This window comes from Sus scrofa, chromosome 6 (genome assembly GCF_054392235.1).
Source record: "Sus scrofa isolate SSC_HxYL_T2T_F1_AM1 chromosome 6, Sscrofa_HxYL_maternal_Yorkshire_Landrace_v2.0, whole genome shotgun sequence".
Lineage (NCBI taxonomy): Eukaryota > Metazoa > Chordata > Mammalia > Artiodactyla > Suidae > Sus > Sus scrofa.
Genome location: NC_139388.1, coordinates 152,577,888 through 152,599,866, shown reverse-complemented (window position 1 = coordinate 152,599,866; position 21,979 = coordinate 152,577,888). Strand labels below are relative to the sequence as shown.

The 21,979-nt window shown below is 44.6% G+C and overlaps 1 protein-coding gene across 2 annotated transcripts in view; it reads left to right on the top strand.

Moving 5' to 3' along the window:
• The first annotated feature begins 4,862 nt into the window (after positions 1-4,862).
• Positions 4,863-21,979, top strand: part of CACHD1 (cache domain containing 1) — a 404,129-nt gene continuing 387,012 nt past the window's right edge. The window contains exon 1 of one of the 2 annotated variants that reach the window (XM_084964826.1): positions 4,863-5,164. The gene's annotated coding sequence lies outside the window, so the exon portion shown is untranslated. The remainder of the gene's footprint in view (positions 5,165-21,979) is intronic. The other variant, XM_084964829.1, reaches the window with a different exon arrangement.

The following is a 21,979-nucleotide window of genomic DNA, read 5'->3' as shown; positions in this document are numbered from 1 at the left end:
TGTTGTTATTGTTCAGTGTGTGGAAACAAATTATAAACTTAAAAACCTTGGTTTCACATTTGTTAAAATTGAAGTGTAAATCATAGAGCACAATGGTGTTTAATCAGAAGTCTTGAGAGGAAATAACCCTGTTGACATAAGTACTTTGACTCTGACATTTCAAAGCACCGGGCTAGTCGTTACCCCCCTCATGAGATAAGGAAAGGAAGCTGGAAACATTTACATTTCTGCGCCCTCAAAGCACAAGGACCAAAGAGTCTAGACAAGTGGGGAAAAGGGCAATTTAACTGTAACATATCCTATGTGCTCACATATGCATAAAATACCTCTGAAAGAATGGGGGAAAGAAACTAACAATGGTGGTTTTCCTGAAGGAGGAGAAGTGGGAGATGGTGGGATGTGAATGGAATGATTCTTCACTATTGTACCATTATGCTTTTTGAGGTTTTTGTTTTATTTATTTATTTATTTATTGCTTTTTGAGTTTTTAATCATGTGCCTATGCCACCTACATACTAAATAAAAGAGTTTAAAAATAATACATTTAAAGGAAGGCAGATGTTTAAAAATCTTATGTTATTGAGAAGTATCAAGAAGCTTCTTGTGATATTCAAAGGTTTTAAAAATTCTTCTGGGACTATTCAATTAAGACTTTTTGTTTAATCTCACAGTCACGTAACCTCTGACTGTAAATTTGAATTGACCACAAAAACGTATAACTTTTATTGTTCATTGAACTGCTAGCATATGTGTTGTAGGAGAGAGATTTTGTTTTCCTAAATTGCAAATCCACCATCCAGTCTTGTGTTAATCCAATCCATCACTATATGATAAATCAGGTAAACTCTTCCATTTATTAACAAAAGCCTTGGATGCTTGGTTTACATTTTCTCCTTTTTTAAAAAAAATTAAAATTAAGGCAGTCACATTTCTCTCAGCAAATTGACAGATTGACATTTGGATTTATATTTCTGCCTTCTATGAATTTGACTGATATAAACAAATTCCTGAGAGACTGACAATGCCAACTTGGTACTGGCAGGCAGAGAGCCAGGCCTCCAGGTGTCAAAAATTTGGTCAGATGTTCCCCTTATGGCTCAGAGGTAATGAACCTGCCTAGTATCCATGAGGATGTGGGTTCAATACCTAGCCTTGCTCAGAGGGTTAAGGATCCAGCATTGCCATGAATTTTGGTGTAGGTCCTAGACACGGGTCAGATCTGGCATTGCTGTGGCTGTGGTGTAGGCTGACAGCTACAACTCCATTCGACCCCTAGCCTGGGAACTTCCATACGCTGTGGGTGCAGCCCTAAAAAGACCCCCCCCAAAAAAAATTGGTCAAAAGTTTTGTATGTAAGTAAACTATACCTTCCACCATATAAAAATTTGGATGTCTGCAAATAAGAGCTAAAAGAGAATAGGGAAATAGAATAAGAACAAGGATATCAGTCACTACTATTAATTGAGAATGGACTCTGCACCAGGTGTCATACAGATCTTTGCACATATTCTGATTTTTCAAAACAACATTAAACAGAACTGTTACCTTTTAGGTGAGGGAAATGGGGCTTAGAAAGGCTATGGAACTGGCCGTGGTCCTGTAGCTAGCAAGTGGCAATGCTAGGATTCAAACCCATGCCTGTCCTAAGACTGCAATCTCAACCAGGAACTACTGCTGACAGGAGGATAACAGGAGAGAATGAAGGAGTTATGGGAAATATTTTGCTTTTTGGAAAAACTTTAAAACAATTTTTCAGATACTGTTAAGTTTAAAATTTGAGAGGAGGGAGTTACCGTTGTGGTTCAGTAGTAATAAGCCCGACTAGTATTCATGAGGACTCAGGTTCAATCCATGGCCTTAATCCCCTCAGTGGGTTAAGCTGTGGTGTAGGTTGCAGATGCAGCTCAAATCTGGCATTGCTGTGGTGTATGCTGGAGGCTGCAGCTCTGATTCAACTCCTAGCCTGGGAATTTCCATATGTTGCAAGAAGCGGCCCTAAAAAAAATTTTTTTAAATAAAAATAAAAATTCAAAAGGAGGAGTTCCTGCTGTGGTGCAATAGGATGTGTGGCATCTTGGGAGCGCTGGGACGACGGTTCAATCTCCAGCCCAGCACAGGAGGTTAAGGATCCTGCACTGCCACAGCTGTGGTTTAGGTTGCAACTGTGGCTCAGATCTGATCCCTGGCATGGAAACTCCATATGCTGCAGGACAGCCAAAAAAGGAAAAGGAAAAAAAAATGGAAAGAAAGGAAAGAACTAGATTCTATTGGGTTCCTGATCAAACTGTAAATACATTGGGAAGTAATTGGTACCCCAGCAGGAACTGTAACAGATGATGGCTGTCTGGCTCTTCTGGTAACTCACTGTCGACCTCAGAGGCCAGGATGGGGAGCTGAAGAAAGAGGCCCAAGGTCAGGGAACCACATCAAGGGCAGATGCTGCTTCTAGAAGACTTCTGCACATATGGGACAGATAGGGAAAAGACAAATGAGACAGCATAGAAGTCCTACTGCAGCCTTTGGAAATGAGACCCAGTGAGACTTGCCTTGGTCCTCCCCATACCCCTATCCACGCCAGTCCCAGGACCCAGGCGCTATGCTGAAGTGGGGGTGGCCACCATCCTGTAGCATCTGTTTGACTGAGACTCCCAGTGGGTCAGAATGAGAAGAAGAAGCTTTGGGCCTGTCCCTACCTGCAGCCGGCGTCTCTGGCCTTAGGGTATGTCTCTTCTTTACTCCATCATTCGTTCTTTCAGAGATGAAATACTTTTTATCCTGAAGAAATTTCAACTGGGCAGCAACGCGATATCATTTTACAATGAACACCCATATACCTGTTGCAGGAGGGAGGACCCCTTCCAGGGCCTGAGAATGGGCTCTTGTCTGACACTTGGAAATGAACTGTCTGCCAAAGCAAAAGACATTATTGGGAAGGGGTGCCCAGGCAGAGAGCAGCAGGGTGAGGGAACCCAGGAGAACCACTCTGCCGCATGGCTCACAGTCTCTGGTTTTATGGGAAGGGGCTTAGTCTCCTTTTTGTGTCTCTAGCTAGTCACCTTGCTCGGTCTGTACTTGGTCTGGCTGAGGGTCCTTCTTGGTGGCGCGCATACCTCTCAGTCAAGATGGGTTCCAGCACCAAGGATTCTGGGATGTTGGTTATCGCCTCCCTCCTCTTGGCCCCTCCCAAGTCCTCCAGATTAGTCTTTAGAGCATCATCATCCTTCTAAGAGCCTCCTGTGGTAAGACAGCTCACGTAGGAGGCTATTATGTGCCTGGCCACAGTGGGTAGTTTCAGTTAATGGTCTCCTGACACACCCACCACCTAGATTCTATCATTAACAGTTTGCTATACTTGCTCAGTAGTTATCTAGTCATCCTTCTATTCACCTACGATTGACTCTTGATCCTGGAAGTTCATGATGGAGCAGAATAGAGGACCGCCCTCAGAGAGGAAGCAACCTTCAGTCTGACTAAGCCATGCAACCTGCCCAATTACTGTCTGTGGTCTTAGCCCTTCCCCAGCTCCTCAGCTCTAGCTACCCTCAGACTTTCTGCCTTATTTTTCTCACCATCAATGCTAGTTCTCAGCCTTCCCATTCATAAGACGTGAGCTTCATAAAATCTTCAGATGTGAAAGGGAGTTTAAAGGTCAATAATATCCACCCCCTACAGAGTAAGTAAAGTTCTCCTCTGGGCACTTACGCCCTCACAGGGATAAGTTCTGTATAATAATAGCTTTCATGTGTGTAATGGCTGGGAATTACAGAACAACCTGGCACACATAGGGGGAAATGATGAAGCACATTGGGCTAAACCAAGGCAACTTGTCCATGAGACTGGGCACCCAGAATCTAATGCCCCTGGTTTTGGGGAACTGGAATCTCAGCCTGCCCATAACCTATTCCAGGCATGGCTGAGACGTTCCTTTGATCTAGAAATTAACAGAATAGGACAATCAAGGAAGTTGCCCAACATCCTTCAGTCTTAATATCCGAGCCCTTTGCTAACCAATTTATTTCCTTCATGTTATTTAATCATCTCACTCACCCCTAGTGGTAGGTAGAGTTATTGTCCCCATTCTAAAGATGAGAAAACCAAGGACCAAACATATTAAAAATAACTTTCATAAGGTGACACAGTTAAGATTTGAATCCAGGTTGGTCAGGCTGCGACGCTCACGCTTCTGACTTCTGTACTAATGGTTCTCAATCTAGGCCAATTTTGCCTCCAGAATCATCTGGTAATATCTGGAAATATATTCGGTTGTCACAACTGAGGGGGAATGCTACCCACATCTGGTGGGTGGAGACCAGGATGCTTCTAAACATCTTGCAATGCACACAGCCACCCCTCACAGCAAAGCTGAATCCAGCCCAAATGTCAATAGTACAGAGGTTAAGAATCCATATTCTGTATTTATTGTCTCCAAGTAGAGGAAAAACAAAAATCCAGAAATGAAGCATAGGTTTGGAAGCCCTGATTGTTTGAGAATAAGCCACTGAGGAGGAGGTCAGGCCCCCATTAGGAAGAATATTCTGGAAGGGATGCTGATGGCAGGCCCACCCATCAGGCATTATTCCTGTTGCCTAAGAAGCCACAACTTTCTGAGTCTGCATCCAATGCTGCATTCATCTCCTTTTCTATAGTGTCTTTTGTGCCAAAGATCCTAAACTCCCTTGACAAGTTGTGTGAAACGTGGCGTCTTCGCTGCCACGGCCTTGCTCTGAAGCTCTAGGTGCTAGATAATTAGGGATAAACCAAGAATTCCAGAAAGAAGGAAAGAGACAAGCCAGCCAAGGAGCCAAAAGAAATTTCTGTTGTCCCTTTCCTTCGCTGTGATTTCCCAGCAGCTGTGTTCCTTCGAAAGCCTCAGCGGGGAAGCTGTGGCCAAGGAGGATAGAGCAGCCTCTGGGCCTCAGGCCGCTGTGGTGCCCAGCCCCTAGTCTGCAGAGGCTTTTGTTCAATTATTGATGTCGGGGGGGAAGGAAGCTGGCAGGCTGGCTGGGCTGGGATGGCTGACCCAGTCCACATGAAGCAGGAAAACCACCGGGAAGAGAAAGAGGGGGCCTCATCAGGTCTGTCCGTGTTGATCGATGCAAAAATATGTCCAGGAGACGAGGGGCCGTGATTAAGTGAAAACGCTGCTGACGGAACAGCTCCAAGGGTGAGATCATTAAATTCTAGTGTGTGCAAGAGAGCGCGAGAGAGGGAGGGAGGCAGGGAGGGAGGGTGGGAGGGAGAGGGATTTGAGAGATGTTCACCAGAAGAGTGTGTGTGGGGGGGTCCTTTCTGAGTGGTAGCTTGTTGAATAATATCTATGTTCTTTAGGCTTTCTGGATGTCTTTATTAATAAGTAATTGCTGTTCTGAGGACTTGAAACATGGTTCTGTTCCTGGAGGGGGTGGGGAAAGGAAAGAGGGGCAGACGGAGGTGGGTGGAGCCACCAAAGCCCCTCACCAGGCTTTCAGACACAGCCTGAGTCTTAGTTGCCGTCGAGGGGCTCATGCCCGGGGCCTTCACCTGAGAGAAGCTCATTTACCTGCCCAAGAAGCTGGCCCATCTGTGGCAGGTGAGGGGAAGACGTGTTGTGTATTGAGACAAGACAGGCCTGGCTCCTGCCTCAGCCTGCACCGTGCAGGGGCCTGGGAAGCCGGCCGTCTCCTCACAGAGGTTCTGCCGCTGAAACCAGCGCTCCCTGAGGCAGATGGTACAACGGGGCGTCCCAACCAGGAATCACCAGAAACAAAGTCCTGACTGAAAAATGCCCAGAATCCCCAGGCGGAATCATAGACTCACAGGATCTCAGGGTGGAAGCCACCCCGGAAGTCATCGCCTCGTCTAACTGCTGCCCCTCCTGCAGCTTGAAGGGTTGATTATTCTGGGCTTATGCCAACCCATGTGCCAAGGTTTCAGTGCTTCTGTTTCCAGACGTTAACGTTGGGAAGTTCTTCATTCTTCCGAGCGCAAATCGGCCTCCCTCTAACCTCCACCCATGGGTCCACACGAAGCAAGTTCACTCCCCCCTTCCCACGTCCTTGTTTTCCAATTGTTCTGAGGGCTTTTATCTACCATCAAACCAAGTTTGAACTTTTTTTCCTGGGTGTACAAAATGCCTCGGACTTTTACCGCAAGTGGATGGGCTCTAATGCAAGTGGGAAATGGCAGAAACAGGAGAATTTCATTGACCCAAAGAGGAGGCCAGGGAGCGGCTGGCACGGAGACCTGAGGGCACATTGGAGACCACCATCCATCTTCTCTGCTGTCCTTGGCAGGTATACATCCGTTTCCTCAGTCTCTTAAGGCCACACAGCAGGCAGGACTTGGCCCCTCATAACTGCTGAGTTTCCTTCTTCCAGTCCAGACCAATCGGGAATCTCTCAGTCCCAATTGCAAACTCCTGAAAGATGATTAGTGGCTCACACTGGATCTAGTTCAGTCCAGGGGAACAAGGCAAAGGGGTAAGATGTGTACTTTCAGGGCTCCTGGGGCATCTGGTTGGAAGAAGCACCTACAGTGGTGATGTGACCTGTACAGACAACCCCAAAATACCCACTTCAGCACCAAAGAGTCCTTAGGACCCGGGCCTTGCAGCCCCTTCTGACATCAGCCCTTAGCTCCTTTCCTCTTGCCACGTCTCCATCTCTCGCTCCTTCCTCCACCACTTTCTTTTCTTCTTGGAACGTCAGTAGAGTGTAGATGTAGGATCACAGGTTCCACAGCCAGACTCCCCAGGGGCAAATCCAGTCACTGCCGAGGTGCAGGTTTGATCCCCAGCGAAGTGGGTTAAAGGATCCGGTGCTGGCCCATCTGCTGTATGGGTCACAGCTGGGGCTTGGATTCAGTCCCTGGCCTGGGAACTTCTATATGCCGGGGATGCAGCCTTCAAAAAAAAAAAAAAAACGGGTAAAGCACTTAGAACAGCATGTGGTGTATAACAATCACTTGGTCTGTGTTATGATGATTCTCATACCCACTCCACTGTTCTAAGAATGCTGGATGCATTGGTTAGGATTCTTCAGAGATACAGAACCAACAGGATACACACACATATATTATATACATACATATATATATATATATATATACACATAGTTATTGAGATTTATTAATTTTAAGGAACTGGCTCATGCAAGTATGAAGGCTAAGGAGTCCCCACATCTACAGCTGGTGTGCTTGACACCGAGAAAACCTGGTAGTGCAGCTCCAGTCCGAATCCAAGGGCCTGAGAATGGGAGAGCCAAAGGTGCAAGTTCCAGTCGGAGGGCCCTCAGGCAGAAGGCCTCTTAGCCTTTTTTTTTTTTTTTTTCATTCAAATCTTCAGTTGATTGGAAGAGGCCCATCCACTTTGGGGGAGGCAATCTGCTTTGGTCAGTTTTCCATTCAGATGTTAATCTCATCCAGATACTGGTGCCCAGAATAATGTTTGATCAAATATCCAGCCATTCTGTGACTCAGTCACATAAAATTATCTATCATACTAGACAACCATCATTCCCCCAAACATGCAAGAAATAAAAGTACCACAAAGCAATGCTTATAATACACAGGTTCTGCTGTACAGCACAGGGAACTATATCCAATCACTTGTGATGGAGAATAACGTGAGAAAAAAAATGTGTGTGTGTATATATATATGTATGTGTGTGTATAATTGGGTCACTTTACAGCAGAAATTGACAGAACATTGTATATCAACTCTAACAAAACATTTAAAAATTTTTAAGAAAAATATTTTTTTAATTAAAAAAATAATAATGGCCACATATTTTGCAGACCTTACCATCAAGTCCATTTCTCTACTGCCCCAACGAGGGTTTGGTCACATGACTCACTTTGTCCACTTGGGAATTAACAAATGAATGGCAAACAGATAATGGAAAAGTGCTTGCCCTCTGTTGCAGCTTTTGGAACCCAGGCTCCATGTGAAGAAGCCAGGGCTAGCATGCTGGATGCTGCAGCTGGTCTGCTGTTCCAGCTCCTCACCCGATATGTAACTGGGCCATCCGTGATCCTCCAGTCCTAGTCCAGCCAGCCCAGGTTAGAACAATCACTCAGCCAAGACAGAGACTCTTAAGAAAAAAATGTTAAAAAGCATGACTTTTTTTAAAGCCAATAAGTTCTCTGGGTTCGTTACACAATAACAGATAACTGATGCCTAATTAGTTCCGGAAGTAGGGTGTAGCTATAACTGAAAGCTGAAACAAAGTTAGGCATCAGCAATGGGACGGCTAGTGAGAAATGTGAGGACATCATTAGCAAAAACTGGGGAAATGATGAGGACATCATTAGAGACTGGAAAACCATTGCAGGAACAAGTATCGCAGGCCGGAAAAATGATGACCCACATGAGGTAGTAGCAAAATCATTGACAAAAGGTTGCCTTCAGTAACCTGAAAGACAGAAAATAATGCATCAACTTGTGGATCTGGCTAAAGAGATCTCCGAGCAGATGTTGAAAGTGTAAGTTGGGTGCTTTCAGCTGTAACAGAGAGATGAGTTAAAGGAAGAACTGTTCTCTTTGCAAGCAGAATTGAGAGGCAACATAAAGAAACAAGGATTTGTGACATTGGAAAATAAAACCATTTCACATTTGCAGTCTCTCCAGAGGGCCAGAGAGTTTCAAAGTAAGAAATGGCTCGGAGTGAAGAACAAATCGAGGATGTGACTATAAGATGCTTTGCTAAGGGAGTTCCCGTCGTGGCGCAGTGGTTAATGAATCCGACTAGGAACCATGAGGTTGTGGGTTCGGTCCCTGCCCTTGCTCAGTGGGTTAAGGATCCGGCGTTGCCATGAGCTGCGGTGTAGATTGCAGACGCGGCTCGGATCCCGCATTGCTGTGGCCCTGGAGTAGGCCGGTGGCTGCAGCTCTGATCAGACCCCTAGCCTGGGAACCTCCATATGCCGCGGGAGCGGCCCAAGAAATAGCAAAAAAAAAAAAAAAAAGATGCTTTGCTGAGACTTCCGAAAAATGTAAGGTAATGCCAAGTGTGAATAATGGAAAATATATATGTTGGCCAAAACTCAGTCGCATGGAGGAAGTTCTGAATGACAATGGAGTTGAGAGAGTATCAGAGTTATCATGATTGTTATTATATGTTTAGCATGGGGGATTTTTTAATAATAGTATATTACTTAGAACCCAAATATACAAAGCATATAGAAGCAGCACGTTCTCTTTTAAGCCCAGGCTTTGGTAAAAGGCAACATTGGGTTCCTATCTAACATCTGCCCCTCAGCATCCCACCTAGGCTTAGGAGACCCTGAATCCAATGGTTAAGAGCAGGCACTTTGCCCAGCCAGCTCTGGGGTAAACGCCAGTTCTGCTGTTTATTAGCTGTGGGATCTTGCTCTATTTTTCTGAGCCTCAGTGTCCCTGTCTATAACATGGAGACTATATTACCTATATCATAGGATTGCAGGGAGAAGTAAATGAATCTTATTATGTAAATTGTTGACTACCTGCCTGATGCATTGGAGGGTAATCAGTAAGTGATAGCGTATTTATTATTGTTCTTTCATGAAGGCATATCTCAAGATATCAGTTCCCCAGGGATGAAAGCTGAAAGCCTAAGTCAGGATGTGTACAAACGCTAGCAAGTCCACCAAAAGCATGTCCTATGCCAGTAAAAGAAATAAAAGGCATTCCTGACATTTCAACAACAGAGGGCTGCTCTTGCAGGTGCCCGAGGCGGCCTGTGACTAGCGCTATACTGGAAGCCTCAGCCAGTCTCAAACCCCCTCCCAGATGGCCTCAAGAGCAGTCTCAAGCTTCTCATTAAAGACACAGCCAGACGGCACTTTATGAGGCTCCCTCTTTTTATTGTGAAATTCCTAGTGCCTCTCCACTCTTCCTGCTTTCAAATGAAATGTATTTGCAACCAATAAAATGAGACCCTATGTGCTGTGGTGTTTTTTACAAGTGCAGCATCTTCTATGCCATATCGTGATACAAAATTGAAACTGGAAAGGAGATGGAAGCAATTATTGAGAAGCACAGGGGTATGGGAGTTTCTGAAAACATAGAGATATTCATCTCGCTGGACTGGTTAATATTAGGACCAGAAGGATCCTTAGCACTCATTCAGTTGGATGCTGGAATTTCAAGTCCGCATATTTAAATCTGAATCCTGACTCCACCACTTAATAGCAATGTGAGCTTGGGCTAGCCTCATTTCCCTCAACCATAAATACTTACTGCTCGTGGTTGTCCTGAGGGTCAAACAAGATCATGTGTGTGAAAACTACAATGTAAGCTATAAAGACCTATATGGACATGAGATGTTTTTATGATCTCAGTTCCACAAATACCGTGACTCCCTCCTTAAGACGCTTTGTTCTGCGCAGGAGACACAAAGATGGACAAGGAACTCCCAGTTTGGTGTGGAAGAGATGTAACTAATTTGACAAAATGCCAGAAAGAATGAGGACCAGAGCGGCTTTCCCATCCTGCCCTTCCCATGCCCCTGCCCAGGAAAGGGACTGGTCTCCACTGTAGGATCATTACTCACAGCTGGTAAGCCCAAGGAGGCCACGTGACCATAGCTGGGCCAATCAGATTTCCTTCCCAAGATTTTTAAAATTGGGCACAAATTGAGTTCCTGGGTTGTAGGAGCCGCGCCTGTGAAGTCTGTCAACCTGGGAGCCCAGGTAGGCATTTTGATGGGGGCTGCATACTGGGGGCTTTGTATGCTGAAGAGCAAGCAGAGAACTTATCTGCAAAGAGAAGTAAGAGATGAGAGTAGATGTGTAGCAGCAAAGGGGCCAAAAGAGCTGGTGAAAGATTGAGATCATTCCCTTTGGGTCTCTCCAGATATGAGTCTTGAATGCATCTCTACTCTTGGGTGAAAGTGAGGTCCTCTTGGGTAAAATGCAATATTCTTTATTATACCCGCCCCCCTTCCCTTCTCCCCTCTCAATTGATTTTAATTGGGTTTCTCTGACTTAAAACCAACAAGCCAAAGAAAAGCAAGGTCACGGCACCTAATGCCCTGGGCACCTGAGAATATTCTCCCAGGACAAAGTGCATTGAGAGGAGCTTTACACTTAATGCCCTCGCTTCAAAGAACTGGAAACCCAGTCTTGGTGATGGGCCAGCATCTCGGCTGGTAGGGATGGAGCCAGGACTTCAACCGGAGCCTGAACTCCTCATTTGAGAGGAAGATCTGACTCCAGGCTGTCAGTCAACTAAGAAGATCAATGCAAACCAAAAGGCCCCCTTCCCTCCTCTTTGCTGGTCACATCTCAATTTAAGCCCAGCTGACGCCTCCCCACTTCTCTGCGCACCTCAAAAACTCCCTTTCTCCTGTTCTTATTTGTCCCCTTAGCACTACTTCCTTCCGTGGCTCCTTGGTGGTTCATACATCTCCCTGCTTCTCCTGTCGGAGAATAACCATGTCTTGAGTCTTTTACGCAGCTGGGAGGCAGAGCCCTAGAGGGGGAAGGGCAGAGGGCTTTTTAATTTTATCTGGGTTCAAACCTTGACTCTGCCTTTCACTAAGTGTATGACCTTGAGACTAATACTCGTTAATGATAATTACTTACTGAGTGTTCATGATGTACCCAATATCACGTTCTGTGCTTTGCGTATGATCTATTTTATATTTACAACAACTCCAAGAAATAGGGGTGGTAATTTTATGTTTACAGAAGAAGAAACTGAGCTTGATGGGAGGTGTCTATGAGAACTCAAGTACATAGTTAACAAGAGGAAGAGCTATGATTAGGGATTGCAGCCTGATTATGAAAGGGTGATTGTAAACTTGATTTAAATTTAGGTTTGCTTGGGAGTTTCCACTGTGGCTCAGCAGAAATGAGCCTGACTAGAATCCATGAGGTTGAAAGTTTGATCCATAGCCCTGCTCAGTGGGTTAAGGATCTGGTGCTGCTGTGTGCTATGGCATTGCAGGCCCAGCTCAGATCTGGCATTGCTGTGGTTGTGGTGTAGGCTGGCAGCTGATCTCTGATTCGACCCCTAGTCTGGGAACTTCATATGCAGCCCTCAAAAAATAAAGTAAGTTAGATGTTTTAAATATTAATATAAATAGCAAAAACAACAACAACAAAAACCTACAAATGCTAAGTCATTTTTATAGAAGATTTAGAAAAGATCAAGTGGCCATGATCAAAAAATAAGGACACCAATGTGGTGGCTTTTGGATGCTGATGACTTAGATGTAGCCTTTCAGGAGTGAATTCTGACACAGTCCTTCTCTAAGCCTACTAGATAACTACCTGATGGAGCTGCTGTCCCCCAAGAACAGGGCAGGAACAGTGAAGGTCTGAGCTTGCTTCCCATGGACTAAGCAAGGAAAACATAAAATCAGCTGAAATAGTTAATCTGCAATTAGTATCTGGGAGTAGTTAAAAATTCCCAAAATAATTAGGCTAAGTTAATGGGTCTGGTAAAGCCTGAAGTCCCTGCCCCTTATCTCTTAGTTATTAAGGGAGTCACAGAACCCTCTGCAGCTAGGGCCAAAGAACAATTTCAGTGTCTACATTTTCTGCTTTACTGTTTGGCAAAACAAAACAAAACAAAACAAAAAAAGGATCTAAATCCACAGTCATCTTTGTGATATCTGCATTCAGAGCCTTCATAGATGCTCAGCTCAGCACCTGTTTGTGTTTCCTATGCTCTGGTTTACCCAGCCACCAACAGGCTGTTGACAAAGACTGTTGACAAAGATGGTATATGTGCCAGCTCCAGTCTGGTGTCCCCCGGGAGCCAGCCAGCCACCTCCTGCTCCAGCCCTTGCTTCTGGTTCCTGCCTCTGGGGCTTTCCTATTGCCTTCTGGATCCAAACTCATATCTCCCACTCTTCCCCCATTCTCTTCCTCATCCCATGTCCCTTCCTAACAGATGTCTCACATGAGGTCATATGTGCATTTGGCAAATGGCAATATTCTGATGAGGCCCAGATAAGCCGTGTTATTTCCATGGATGGGTGGGTGGGGTGTCAGCAAATGAGACTGAGTACTGGATTGTCTGGAATTCATGGTGTGAACCATGGGGCAAGTGAGGTTGGTTGAGGATCGTGGTCGGCACGGCTAAGAATGGGAAGGATTACAGCCTTGCTCTGCAGGAGTGCTATACATTTGAGGACCCTATTGTTTAAGGCAATTATCTCTGGAAGAGCAGTTTTTCAGGAAATGATACCATGAGCCATGACCAGAGGGGATTGTGTTGTTATGGGCACTGGGTTGGTACTGCCTTGGTTTGAAGGAATTGGAGGTCGATACTCAACATATCTGACAGCTGGTAATGGCCTGAGGACTTAAAGGGGCACCAATCAAAATGCAGAGCCTACGGACTGAGAGCTTTTTGAGAAAAGGGTCTTAAATGAGATGACTTAATCACCTGCCCAGATGGCTCCCCTGCCGGGATGATGGCAATGAGTCCACTACCTGGCGAAGAGGTGGCCCAAAAGGCTATAAATTGTGGACCTCCATTTTCTTCAATAGATGATTCGGTATTTTCTATTTGGCAACCATGGTCTATAATGTGGCAATTAAGGGGGAAAACAGTTTATACGTATCACCAGCGTTTATGTCACCTTGAAATCTATGGTGGGGGTACCAAGGGACATGACAATTTGAGATTGCCTGGGTGATGGATAAAATACCCAGCTTCACACACACACACACACACACACAATATTGGCTACAAATACTTTCCACTTCTTAAGTATTTATTGAGTTCCCAGCCGTGTGATGAGTATTTTATGTGTTTCACTTCATTTTATCATCACATGTGGGAGATTCTATGATCTCCATCCTACAGATGGAATGGATTAGCAATGAGATCCTGCTGTGGAGCACCAGGAACTATGTCTGGTCACATATGATGGAGCATGAGAATGTGAGAAAAAAGAATCTATACATGTATGTGTAACTGGGTCACCTTGCTGTACAGTAGAAAATTGACAGAACACTATAAACCAGCTATAACAGAAAAAAAATCATTATATAAATAAGTAAATAAATAGACTGAAGGAAAGCAAAGTTATGTTAGACGTGAATTATGAAAAAAAAGAAAGAAATTGAAAAGTAGAGAAGTGAATTAGCTTCATCAACGTCACAGCCAGGTATTAACACCTAGGTTTTTAGAAATCTGGAACTCCTCATCAGAATGACTCTGCTGCTATTGTCATTATGAATAACAGTGATGGCTAATAGTTATGTGATTGAAGGTAAGCTAGCTATTCTTTTTCAGACTTGAGCTTTCTATCCCTTGAGTTGTAAGCACTCTGAAGAATCTTGGATGATAAGAAGCAAATGCGAGTGATCATAAAAGTGTTTGCCTGCCTGAACCAGACAATGTCTTCTGATGTCCAGTATACTTCTCACCCTCTAAACCCTCCTTTGTCCTCAGATACCAAAAACCTAGAAATTACATATCCCAGAACCCTTGCCAGTAGGGCACTGGCTGGACGCTGCCAAGGAAAGAGAAATACATAAGATTTGGGAGATGGGTGAGAAGGAGACTGTTTTTGGGGAGGCAGCTCTGGGCTTCTGGGTACTCTCCTGAGAGTCAGCCACTGGGGGCTCCTGGCAGCTGCCATCCTGGTGGCAACTTCACTGGGATTCCTATACTTTCAGATTCCTTGTCAGTGATCACCTGCCCTCCCAATCCTTGCCCTCAGCCCTTCCAAGGACTGTGTCGGCCTCTATCTCCCTAGATTAAATTCCTTCCCAACCTGAAGTACCTAAGGCTTCTTTTGTTTTCTGACAGAACCCGATGATACACCTTCCACGAACCATTACCTGTCATAACCATGAATAGGTAATGAACTATTAACTAATAAAATTAGAGCAATTGATAAACAAATACATTTTGATTACTTAATTATGTTTAAGACATTGCTGTTTGATGTTAGGACAGCAGTATAAGTAAGAAATGATCCCTTCTCTTGAATAGTTTATGCTATTCTGTAAATATTCATTCAACAGATGAATACAAACAATAGAAAAAAGAAATTCAGACACAACAGTATAGATAGAATAATAGAATGAGTTTGGACTTGAGGACAAGATACATGGGTTCCAAACTACTTAAACTATTTAACTGTGGACATTGCAGAGCCTCTTAACACATTTTCCAAAATTTAGTTTCACCCTGTGGAAGAAACATGGGTTTGGGATTTGAGTAGACCAAGAGCAGCCAATCCTTGATGGCTAGTGACCTAGGGTAATATTTTCCATCTGTAAAATGGGTTTTTAAAGTACTCAGACTAGCCCTTAAAGCCAGGACTCAAAAGTGTTCCACCCCTTTCTGAGAAGCAAAGCATTTAGTGAATGTGGCACATTGTGGACTTTTTTATCTTTATCTTTCTTCATGTCTTCCTCAAATAGTTAAGAATGCCTCTGGCCTCCAAGATGGCCCCAGGGATTCTCATTTCCTGGTGTTCCTGTCTTTGTATAGGCTCTCCCCACTCCAGGGCTGACCTGTGTAACTGATTGGATTCTGCTGAATGCCTCTGACTCCTGATAGTGCAGTGTCCACGTTCTCCCTCTTGGGTCACTCACTCTGGGAGAAGCCAGCTACCATGACATGTGGATACTCAGTGGAGAGGTCCACAAGGGAAGGAACTTAGCCTCCTACCCATAGCCATGTGGATACGTCACTATGAAAGTGACTCTCCTAGGGTCTAGTCATGCCTTCAGATGACTGCAGTCCTGCCAACACCTTGATTGCCACCTTGTAGCCGAAATCTCGGCAGCCTCTAAACACTGATGCAAATGTAAATGCGGAAATAGAGTTGGAGGAAACAGAAAAAGTAGCTTTAATTGCCGGGCAAAGAGGGGAACCCAGCAATCTAGTGTCTCAAGGACTGTGCCCCCCAACCCCCACCCCAGAGAGGGTAGTGAGGAGTCTTATAGTATTCAAGGAGCATGTGTGATCAGCTCATGGACAATTTCCTGATTGGTGGATGGTGAGGTAATTTTGGGGAGTCAGTATCATCAACCTTCTGGTTCCAATCAGTCTGGGGTCCATGTGCTTGTGGGCAGCACACGATTGACTTCTTCCACTGGTAGGGGCTTCAGCACCTGGAAAATTGCTTCAAAGACATGGCTCAGAATATTACCTATAGTCTTTAAAGATGATCTGAAGGTCCTTGACTTAGTTGAATGGCTAAAGAATTATTACTGTTTTCCGTTTTCTCTGTATTTTCTCACTTCTCTGATTAAATTGGTTCTTCGACAAAAGTTTCTCTATAGATAAAAAAGCTGGGTAGACAACATGAGCGGGGGTCCACCCTGGAAAGCCTTCACAGGGTCCTGCTTGGTAACAATCTCATGATGACAAACCCTAAGCCAGAGCCACCTGGCTAAGCCACGCCCAAGTTCCTGATCTCCCAATAAAGGTTTATTGCTGTTTTAGGGCACTAAGTTTTGAGTTAGTTTGTAAAGCTACCCAGCAGTCGATAGCTAACACAGGGCCCCAGAATTCTTTCACAGCATGCGTTAAATCTCTTGCCCTCCCCTCTGCTCCAGCACTGCAAACTCCTGGGGGTCTCTTACCCTCTATTCTATCAGAAATTTCACACCGACTTCCCTGTTCCATCAAGTTACACCTACATCCCTTTTCTCCTCACCACAGCTGCCCCCACATGACATGTTCCTGACATGGCCTGTCTCCTACAAAGAACGCCCCTCATGTGTCCTATTTATCCTTTGGTTCTCATTGCTTTGCTCCTGAAAAATCTGTCTCTGCCATGTTTATCTTCTCTATCCTCAGACATGAGGAGAAGGAGGAGTGAAGAAAGATGCTAAGTGGGCAAAAGAGATGGGACAGCTGTAAATAAATTTATCCCATCCCATAATGCACTGGATTATTATTATTTTTAAAATTTTATTGGAGGGTGGTTGACTTACAATGTTGTATTAGCTTCAGGTTTACAGCAAAGTGAACCAGTTGTACATATACATATACCCATTATTTTTGCCCATACAGGTTATTATAGAATATTGAGTAGATTTCCCTGTGCTATAAGTAGGTTCTTATTATTAATGTCATTTGTATATACAGTAGTATATATATATTAATCCCATCCTCCTAATTCATACCTCTCCTTCCCACCATAGTTTCTCCTTTGGTAACCATAAGTTTGATTTTGTAATCTGTGAGATTACTTCTGTTTTGTAAATAAGTTCATTTGTATCATATTTATTAGGTTCCATATACAAGTGGTACCGTATGATGTTTGTCTTTCCCTGTCTGATTTCACTTAGTGTGATAATCTATCATTTATAACCATATAATCTATTTATTTTATTTTATTTTCCCACTGTACAGCAAGGGGGTCAGGTTATCCTTACATGTATACATTTTTTCCCCACCCTTTGTTCTGTTGCAACATGAGTATCTAGACATAGTTCTCAATGCTACTCAGCAGGATCTCCTTGTAAATCTATTCTAAGTTGTGTCTGATCACCCCAAGCTCCCGATCCCTCCCACTCCCTCCCTCTCCCATCAGGCAGCCACAAGTCTATTTTCCAAGTCCATGATTTTCTTTTCTGTGGAGATGTTCCTTTGTGCTGGATATTAGATTCCAGTTATAAGTGATATCATATGGTATTTGTCTTTCTGGCTCATTTCACTCAGTATGAGAGATCTAGTTCCATCCATGTTGCTGCAAATGGCATTATGGCATTCTTTTTTATGGCTGAGTAGTATTCCATTGTATATATATATACCACATATATATATATACCACATCTTCCAAATCCAATCATCTGTTGATGGACATTTAGGTTGTTTCCATGTCCTGGCTATTGTGAATAGTGCTGCAATGAACATACGGGTGCATGTGTCTCTTTTAAGTAGAGTTTTGTCTGGGTATATGCCCAAGAGTGGGATTGCGGGGTCGTATGGAAGTTCTATGTATAGATTTCTAAGGTATCTCCAAACTGTTCTCCATAGTGACTGTACCAGTTTACATTCCCACCAACAGTGCAGGAGGGTTCCCTTTTCTCCACAACCCCTCCAACACTTTATAACCATATAATCTATAATCTATCAACATCCGTGTTGCTGAAAATGCATTATTTCATTCTTTTTATGGCTGAGTAGTATTCCACTGTATATATGTTCCACATCTTCTTTATCCCTTCCTCCGTTGATGGATGTTTAGGTGACTTCCATATCTTAGCTATTATAAATAGTGCTGCACTGAACATTGGAGTGCATGTATCTTTTCAAATTGATTTTCTCCAGATAGATGCCCAGGAGTGGGACTGCCAGATCATGTGGCATTGGGTTATGGATTCAATAAGGTGATGGGTGACAATGGCCAGTTCAGTGATGACAAATGAACAGCCAGTCTATCTTAGTTCCCTCCTTTCTCTGCATGCCCCACCTCGCCTCTCTTCCAGCCACACAGATCCACTGGGAGTTCACCTCAGTCCTTCACATCTCTTTGTGTTACCATGTTCTGTTCCCTCTGACGCGATGACCCTGTCTCTTCTTGACTCTTTGGTGACCTCTTACCCAATCTACGAAATCGGCTCAAGTTGTAACTGCTCTGGAGAGCCTTCTGTGTCCTCCCCAGGCCAACCACACCTCCTCCTCTCTGTCCCCGAATCTCTCTTCTGAGCACTCATCCATTGCTATAATTACTGCTCTCATTTGTCACGCCCTGCCCTGCCCTGAAGGGCCTCAAGGGCAGGGAAAATGTTCTCATGTGGTGGCTTTTGGCACAGAATTTGCCATAGAGGAAAGAAGGAAAGAAGGTGAGGAAGAGAGAGAAGAAGGAAAAGGAAGGAAGTAGTAAACACTAATGGCCGGCTTGTCAGCACCCATTTCCCACTTCTCTGACTTTCTGTGTAGGAATCACCCTTCCTGTGCTTAGTTCTAGCATCTGGGTGGGATTGACCCCATCCCAAAGGGTGGGCCTTACTGACCCAAAGAAATCACAGAATTTCAACTCCCTGGATCCGGATTAGTTCAGAAATGGTATATAGCCCAGTCAGAAACATTTTCTGAGTCTTCAGGGAAAGGCAAACTTCCTTCGACTACCAAAGGTACTCGAGATACTTTTTCCTTCCTGATCAATATGAATAGGAATAATGGATGAACGAATACGGAAGAGTGTAGCCCTGGGAGCTGCTGTCACCCTCTTGAACTTCAAAGGGAAAATCTGTCTGAGAATGAAATATACATTTAGGAGAAAGAGGTCAGAAGTGGAGAGAGAGAGAAAAAAATTACCTCATGATCAGATTGTTGGCACCCTGGGTCAGTCTGATCAGGATGTAGTTTTTTTTTCCCTACGTATTTTCCCCTGGTTTTCAAAGAAGAAAATACTCTTTATCCTTAAAACCGATTTTAGTTACAATACTGGCAACATAAAGAGTCCTACCTGCTTCAAGAAGAAAAGAAAGGAAGCAGTTAAATTTTCTCATCTAAAAAGTTCTAGATAAATATGATTTGGTAGTCAAAGGAATATGCTTCTTTTAGCTGGAAAATTCATTTAGCTAGGATTTTTTTATTCCCCAGTGATGTCAGATGAGACAGACATTGCTGTACCTCTCTGCCTGCTGAGATGACAAGCTCGTTAAAGGTGGACACTATTTCTTCATTCATTTGCTCACTCACTCGACAAATATTGAGCATCTTCCAAACTTCGAGCACTGCACTCACACAAGAAGAGGATAAGGTTTTTGTCAGATGGAGAAGACACACATCTGTTCATCCTCCATGGCATTTAGCTCAGAGCCTGCACATCAAGGATGGGCAATAAAAATTGATGAATTATTTCATGACTTCTTCTGCGCAGCTGCACAGCAGCTGAGAGTTGGTTACCAGGAATAAGAAGAGAATAGGAAATTGGAGACTGGCAAGAAAGCTAATGCAGTCCAGGTTGAAAGAACTGTAAAGGGAGTTATAAAAGAGAAGGCCATTGGAGAGAGCAGGTCAATGAGAAAAAAAAGACTTGACTTCTAGGGAGGACTAAAAGAAAAGCTGATCAGTTACAGACTTGCTGGGAGACTGGGAGGAGCCTAGAGAGAAAGCCCATGGGTTCCCTAAGCCCTGCGTGAAGGAAGTATGAGCTACCAGGTTAGGGAGGAAGAGCCAGGAACTAAGAGTTAACCCCTGACCATCCTCATGAACCAAGTCAGGTGGAGTCAAAGAAGATTCTATCTGGGAGTCCCTGCCATGGTGCAGTGGAAACAAATCCAGCTAGGAACGAGGAGGTTGTGAGTTTGATCCCTGGCCTCGCTCAGTGGGTCAAGGATCCAGTGCTGCCATGTGCGGTGGTGTAAGTCACAATGCCGCTCAGATCTGGGGTTGCGGTGGTTGTGGTGTGGGCTGGCAGCTGTAGTTCCAATTAGACCCCTAGCTTGGGAATTTCCATATGCCACGGGTGCGGCCCTAAAAAGCAAAAAAAAAAGGGGGGGGAGAAGAAGATTCTATCTGCACTCCCTCCTTCTAGCTCTCTTAGACACCTTGGCACCCCTGGCACCTTGCAGAGCCCTGCCTATGGAATAAACTCCATGAATGCTTGCCTACATCAGTCTCCAACCAATTTCTAGACCCATTTCTTACCTTTAATCCATGTAGAGCTTGGACAATCCTATTGTTATATTTTGCTTACATTTTTCTCCCTCACCCTATTTTCTGGGCAGGGACTTCATCACACCCATCCCTGTAGCTCCAGCACCTAGATCCACTCTTATTACCTAAACTTTGGCTAAATGACTGTGAGGCATTGCGGTCAGATGGGCAAATGGTTAGGCAAGAGGGCCCAGGTTGGATGTCTGGTTCCTGCGCTTCCTCACTGTCAAAGTGGGGGCAAGTTATCTGATGTCTCTGCACTTGAATTCCTCATCCCGACACAGGGAGCTTGGTGGTAGGCATCTTTGCATATAATGAGGGTTATGTGAAGTAACATGTGTAAAGCAAAGAGACCTGGCCCAAAAGGCTTAATTTGAAGTTCACTCTCTGAACTTGGGCACTTCAAGGTTAAGCTCCAACAACTTTTGAAATCCCAGCCCAACTTTAAGAGTCGGATTCTATAAAAATCAATCATCAGGGCAGCTAAGGCTATACAGTGGTAAGTAGAGCAGCCTGTGCTTCACAAGGTAGGCTTTGTCCTTTTCCAGCATCCCTGGCCCAGCACCAGCATGTGGGGAGCAGACTTTTAATAAATGTCTGCACAACAGGATGCAGGAAGCTGCTGGCCTTTTCTCCGTGTGGGTGGACACCAGGTATTAGAGTGGCTGTAACAAATTACTGCCAACTGGGTGGCTTAAAACAACAGAAATTATTCTCTCATGGTTCTGGAAGCCAGACGTCTGCAATCGAGGTGTCCCCACAGCCAGTCACCTCTCCGGAGACTCTAGAGGACAACCCTCCTCGCCTCTTCCACCTTCTGGTGGCTCCAGGTGTTGCTTGGCCAATGGCGGCACCACTCTAACCTCTGACTCTGTGTGTCTGTGTCTCCCTCTTGTCTATCTCCTATAAAATGCTGTCATTGGTTTTACGGTCTGCTTCGGTAATCCAGGGTGATTGCATCTCAAGATCCTTAAATTAATGACAGCTATAAAAATCCTATTTCCAAACATAAGGACGCATTTACAGATCCCAGGTAGACATATACGTTGGGTGGCCATATATGTTGGATGGGCCACCATTCTTCCCACTATGCCAGGCATGACCTCAGAGCAGGCCACCTCTGCTCTGGTAGGAGCCACGGGTATTCTTGGACTTGCCGAAGTAAGGGGAACAGGTGCCTCTTGCCACAGGAAGTGCACAGCAAGGCCTTCCCTCCCTGTCAGATTCCAGCTGGAAGGAAGGAAGCTGCTGGGAACCCAAACCTGTATCCCCAAGAGTCACAATTAGGGGGTGGAGGAGGGAAGTTAGAGCCTGACCCCGCCAAGGTTAGCACAGCAGGAAAGCACTGTGAGGGTCCTTCTCAGAAGGAGGGCTCAACCTTGCAACATCTGAATCTGAGGCTGGAGGACTTGGGACCCAGCCTCCCAG